Here is a 7,122-nt window from a genome sequence, read left to right on the forward strand (position 1 = left end):
GGCTGTGCCTCCCTCTTGGGTAGAGTTGAGTCTGTCTGTTCTGAGTATTTTGTAGTTATTGAAAATAGGATTATATTTTTGAGATAATTTTGTTTCACCAAGAAGTACAAAATCTGGATTTTCGTGATTTATGAGTTGTGTTAAGTTGTAACGTTTATTGTGAGAAATAAGAGAGTTTATATTTAGTGCAATGAAGGACAGTTCGCTCGTGAGCTTATGACTCTTTGTTAAGGGATTAGACATTATTGGATTGTGTATGGGTAAGAAGGTTGTAAAGGTCGTCTACTCGACCTATTGTGGCTGATACTGCATCGGCGAGGGTTTTTAACTGTAGGCATATGTTGGAAAGGTCAGGGTTTGGTACCTGGGAATGTTGATTGTTATAATTGTGTATAGGTATTTGGTTCTGGCGTGTTTGGGTATGGTAATTGTTTTGGTGGTCATTTGGAGAGTTTTTTCTCATAATGTCTCTGAAAGAAACAGCAGGATTAATTAATTTATTGATGCTAGCTAGCTTCCTTTCTCTTTCTTCTTTCTGTCTTTGTTGTAATTTTTTAACGTTATCTTTAAATGCTTTGAATTTGTTGCACCCTCTGTAAGATGCCGGATGACCAAATTCATTGTATAATACGCACTTAAGGTTGCTCTTAATATCTATTGGAGGATTATCGTTCATTAATGATTCTGATTTCAATTCATCAATTGGGCACTCGTTTAAGTTATGTGTTCCTGCGCATTTGACGCATTTGAATGTGCGATTGCAATTTTTAGATGTGTGATCTAAACCTTGACAGTTAAAACATTGTACTATGTCAGGGTTTCTGTATTTGTCCCAATGGATAATTTGATAATCAAAGTTATTGATTTTTTCAAGATTTTTCACAATACTATCTGCAGATAAATGGACCGCGAAAATTGGCATGTTTTATTTTCGAGAATTGATTTTTTGGTTTTAAATTGACGTACTTTTAAAAATTGAATTCCTTCGACTTTTAAGTTAATTAGGTCCTTGAGGATATCTTCAGGAATGTAGTTACCCTCAAGTCCTCTTAATAAAAATACTTGCTCTTTCTCCTCTTTGAGGGTGTTTGTATAGAAATCTACTTTTTCTGCTTGAAGAGCAGATTTTATTGTTTTAAAATCTTTTACATTGTTGACAGTTATTGTGTGTTTATTGTATTTTAACATTTTTGTTGAGAAATTACTATCTTAATTTAGTTTGTTCAGAATATTAACAGTGGTTTGACACTGTTGACCGAATACCTTGATTGGTAGTGGCTTACTTGATCTGACATCAGATGTAATGGTTTTATTGTCCTTGGCAGTGGGAGAATTTACGGATCCTTCGATGAGGGTATGCGTATCTGATGAGGTTATTGACTGGATTGATGAATCCGTGGATGATCCTTTTAATTTTTTTGGAGGTGATGGCGGAGAGAGGCTCTCTTCTGTGTCTGGATTTTGTACTTTTGATGAGATACTTCTACTTTGGAGTTGATTCTGTAGTGAAGTAATCATCATGTGTTGTTGGTTGTTCTGCCTTGTGAGGTTTTCAATAACTTTGTTGAGCTCAACTATGGTGGACTCCAAGCTTTTTAGTTGCTTGGTAATTTTGTCCTCTGGTGATTCTGTTGTTTCCATGTCTATTGAATTTATAGGGTCTGTGTCTACTGAATTTGATGTATTCTTAGCTATTGGAGGTGGGGTTTCCCCTTTTAGATTCGCTTTCCTCTTCATAGAGGAATTTTTCACTATCCGGTTTGTTGGCTTTTTTACAAGAGCACTTATACTAATGTTATTGTTTTTGAGTTTATGAAGCACAATTTTTTGCGATAGATTATTGATATCATCTACAGAGATAGGATTGTTTTTCGCTTTTTCCACTAATTTTTTGATTTCATAGTTTAATGTTGTGTTATTAAATGTTGGAGTCACTGCACTGTTTTTATCGGTTGATGGATTTGCACTACTCACTTTGGGAGAAGCCTCCTGCGTTAATGACTCGTTTATCATTGACCGGACTGACTTCTCCTTGATATTAGTTAGGTTAATTAACTATATAACTTCACTGATATAACTGGTAATTTTATTTAAATTGAAGATGAATAATACTGAGTATTTAATCATTTCAGAAATGTGACAAATTACTAAGTATAGGCCCTATTGTGTAGGAGGGACACTTCCGAGCTTAGGTCCTTACAGGTCAGTGACCAAAGTAAGAGTCCCACTCTACCATTTGAGCTATCCGGTCTATACTAAATTTCCTTTCGCTTATTCTATATACATTAAGCCACACCGTCCATCTTACGGCAAGCATTTTTACAAATATAAATAATGCTGTGAAACTCAGACAAACCACAGACGAAAAAGTGACGACAGTTAATAAATTGAGTTTCACAAATATTTTCTACTGATTTGACGGTAACGCTATTAACAAAATTATGATACGTCATTTTTATTTTAATTAAAGACCGGATATTTACAAAACAAACTATAGTGACTAAACAATTACAGATATAAATAAGAATACCAATATTATACGCAGTAATCAAGCAGTAGGAGTTCAAACTTGCTTACAGTAAGTCTAACTTTGAAAATGAAGAAATTAATTGTTGTAATACTGAATTGTTTTAATACTGATTCAAAACATTGTGATAGCTGGAGGATGTTATGTTTGCATTTGATTTGCTTGGAATAGATCTATTTTCTTCAATCGTTTGTTTTATTGCAGAATACTAAATAAAAATTTTTACGTTAAACAAAACAAAAATTCTTGGATCTTTATCTAAAGTGAAACAATTTTTAATATTTATCATGCGCTTTTTTCTTTTAGAATTTTGCAGACTATTCGAGAGATTTTATAGTTAACTGTTAAAAAATATGCTGTTAAATTAGATTAATTGAATTGGAAGCTTCGAGTTAAGTTACTCAAGTGTATTTGGAATTTACAAGATTTACTTTTGTAATTTAAGTGTAATATATAACTTTGAATGTACTACAATTGTAATTAAAATAATATACCAAAATTACTCTGTTTGATTTAACCTTTTAGTATTAATCAGTAATCCCAATAACTGAATCAGATTGTCATAAGAGTTTTAATTTTTTTTCCTTGTGTGAATGTATTTTTTTTGTTTAAGTCGTTGATTGAGTGTACATCTATACGTGTTAGCAAAATTACAATTATTCTACGCGCCCCAAAATGTTTGTTACTAAACAATGAGTTGTTTTCACCTTTATGATTTCCAAAGTTAGGGAACTAGGACAGTGTCATTCATAAAATATTGACTAATGTCCAAAAATTTGGTTCTTCAAACTCTTGTTTTTGTTTTGACGGTCACGCAATCAGGTAGATTATGATACGATATCTTTGCTTCAATTCATGGCAGTATGTAAACAAAATAACTAGGGTGACTAAACAATTACAGATATTATTTAGAATGAAAATAGTTTATGAATGAAAAAAAAAAGTATAAATCATCTTTGTAATATTTTATAATTTTTTTCTTGTCATTAAAGTTTGGGCTGGCTACTTTTTGAACCTAACTAACTACTTATAATATTTTTACCTAGACAGTACAAGAAAAAGAAATAAAGAAAAATAATATTCCAGGTATATTTGAAAAAGGTCTAAAAAAATTGAATAAATTAGAAGCAAATTTCATAGTTTGTAATGTACTTTGAATTTCATCCTTTATAAATTCTAATTTGAAAAAAATGTTTATCTATATTTGATCAAAAATTAGTGAGTGACCATTGTTTATAAATTACGATAATTAAAAAAAAAAAAAAAAAAAAAAAAAAACATTTTTTTTATCATTGCGTTTAAAAATATTCAAGTAATCACCAAAAAAATCAGCGTGAAGAAATTGATACTTATTTTTAAACCCCAAAAAAATTTTTTTTTCCAATTTGTAATTTTAGATTGAGATAAAAGAAACTTGAACTCATCGGTTTGTATATGTCACATTTCAATGGCATTAAAAAAAAAAATAAAAGTTTCTCCCATTTAGAAAGTATAATATGAAAAATATATCAAAAATGCATGTAGGTACTCAAATGAAAGCTCTTGATGAGTGTAACATCGGGATGAGCTTAAATCTTCAAAAACCTCAATAGTCAAGAAAGCAAAAATTTTATAAAAATTTACTTTCTTTCTTCAATCTGTTCTTTACTATATCAAAGTCTATTATTTTTAATTTATTAATATGGTCAATTTTTTTTATAAAAAAATTCTTTTATTTTATTTAAATATAAATACAAATTTTGCTTTCATAAAAAAAATTCCTAATTCTTAAATTTGAACATAATCTAAGATTAAAATCTTACTCAGCAATTTTATACAATTAGACGTTCTTTAATAAAAATTCCTGTTTTTAATTAGTAAATATATTTACAATAAAAATAGTTTTTATTACAATTATCATTTTACTAATCACGTTAACAATCATCTTCACTATTACAATCATTTTCATCGCTCTCATTAATTCTAATTATTATAGGTTCAATTTCGCGGTCCATATTTATGCAGATTCTCCTTGCTTTAGCCTCTTCTTTCTTCACATGTTCAATCCAATCAGACCACAATGAAGCCGTAACATTTTCCATAGAATCTCTGCATAATTCTAGGACATCATCAATTTTAAACGTAGAATTATTTCTAGCTACATCATTTTTAACGTAAGCCCATATAAGTTCAATAGGATTGTATTCACAATGAGCAACAGGTAACCATAATAATTCAACTTCATTCCCGCGTTTTTCTTGAGCTATTTTTTCAAATAAAAATCTTGGAGGATAACGATACAACTTTACTAATTCTAATAATTCATTTTTTGTCAAGTCAGCAAATTCATTAATGTCTTGAGGAAGCGGGGTACTGGTCTCTTAACAATCCACTCGATAATTTTCTCTTTTTGCCAACCGATAGTTGGGTTTCGAAATTCAGGATCAAGTATTTTGTGATGCGGTGCTTGATCTAAAACAATTACAGATTTATTGGGTAATACTTGTAATACTTTTTGGAACCATACCATATAATCTTCAGCGTTTACTTTTTTATCATCAGTTGCGTCTTTTTTTTGGATAAAACAAAGTCTACAACCTGGAACAAATCCTTCGACTCCACCAATATCTAAAATTATAACTTTTTCTGATCCTGGACTTGAAATTTCCTCTTTTTCATTGCAATCAGTTTGGACACCCTCCAAATTAAATTCAATTGTTGCTATTCAACCACATTTTTTAGAATGATTAGCATCGCACCAAGTTTCTCCAGTATAAAAAATATTGTAATCATTTTTCCGATAATCCGCTATTTTACGAAGATAAGTATCTCTTTGTGCGGCAATCGATACACTTTCTATCAAAACGGATTTTTTGCTAAATTTTTTTTGAAAAAAGTTCAATTTTTTACACCAAGTTTTAAGTGTCGTTAACTTGAAATCGGGAATGTGTTCACACTCTTGTAATTTTTTATAAACCATTTCCAAAGAAGGATAAATTTTTTCCGCATAAAATCCATGGATAGTTTGTCGAATCATTCCTTGGAGAAAAATATCAAACGGAATTGCTGGTCTACCAAATTTCGAAGCAATTTGCAAGCTTTCTTTTCTTTTATCCTTCCTTAAAATACGTTGAACACTGCTCGAAGATATTTCAAAGCACTCCGCTGTTCTTTCAATTATATTTCCAAATTTAATAGGGTTATTTTGTTTTTTTTCTCGAGAAAAAAATTTAGCTGCTTTTAAAATTAAAATTTTCTCTTTTTTACTGAAATACTTAACTTTTTTTTCAAGTAATTTATCATTTTCAAAGTCAAACTCATCAGTATCCACTTCTGATTCTGTTGAATCGTTACAATCCATTAATTCTGCACTATTTTTATCAATATTAACATTTACATCATTTTTAAGATCATTAGTATTAATAAAATCAATATTGCAAGAATTTTCATTATTATCCATGGAAAAATTATTAACAGGTTTTTAAATTTTTAAGTTACTATTATTTTCGGAAAGTAATAAATAAATTGTATCATTATAACTTGGCATACTATTCAATATCCTAAAATGTGACCCATCATTATTTAGTCTTATGACAATAATATTAATGCGATAGCGATCTGCTGCTGCCTTGAACTCTATTAATGATGCATGTACACCCGATTTTCCCATTTTAAGTTTATAAGAATTTTTATTATTCACCCGTAAAATATTTTCAGCAAAAGTTTCGAATGATATCCAATTTTCAACAACATGTGATACAACATTTGCTCGAACTGTACTAGCTCGGCTATTTGTCTTTTGAGCAACACACTTAAAAAAACAATCACCATTACTACCAGCATCAATTATTTCGTATTCAATATTATCAAAAGTAATTCGCGACATGTTTGTAATATTAAAGATATTATTCAAGGATAAAAACTGTATTTACTGTTCTTGAACTTTACACTGTAAGCAGAAAGCTATGAATACTATGACAATTTTTTTAAATCTAAATAGCAGATGGAGAATTTTGATTGATATACAGAAATATTGTATAGGGGGGACTAGTAGGGATAATATTTTAATCCCCAAAAAAGATAAAATATTTTAAATATAAGTAGTCAGATTTTAAGTTTTTAATTGCTTATTTTCTTTCTACCTAGAAGAACAATATTTAGAGATTGCAATCTATAAAGGTAACATTTCAAAAATATTAAAATCCGCTTTACTATATTCTTTGTATAATTTTTTTTCTCATTACGGTAATTGTAAATTACAAAGATTTAGTGTTTTTAAAATAAAAAGTTTCTTACATTATTTAAATTAGTTTATTAGTTATAAAAATAGAATTTCCGATGATAAATTTTATTTCAATATTTTTTTAAAAATCTCCAAAATTTTGATAAAAATGATTTTAAAATATTCTTTCATTTTTTATGAATGAAAAAAAAAAAAGTATAAATCATCTTTGTAATATTTTACAATTTTTTTTTGTTATTAAAATTTGGGCTAGCTACTTTTAGAACTCAACTAGCTACTTAGAATATTTTTATCTATACAGTACAAGAGAAAGAATTATAAAAAAATAATATTCCAGGTATATTTGAAAAAGAATCAATTTCAAAAGGTCTAA

Source organism: Cotesia glomerata, linkage group LG7 (genome assembly GCF_020080835.1).
Source record: "Cotesia glomerata isolate CgM1 linkage group LG7, MPM_Cglom_v2.3, whole genome shotgun sequence".
Taxonomy (NCBI): domain Eukaryota; kingdom Metazoa; phylum Arthropoda; class Insecta; order Hymenoptera; family Braconidae; genus Cotesia; species Cotesia glomerata.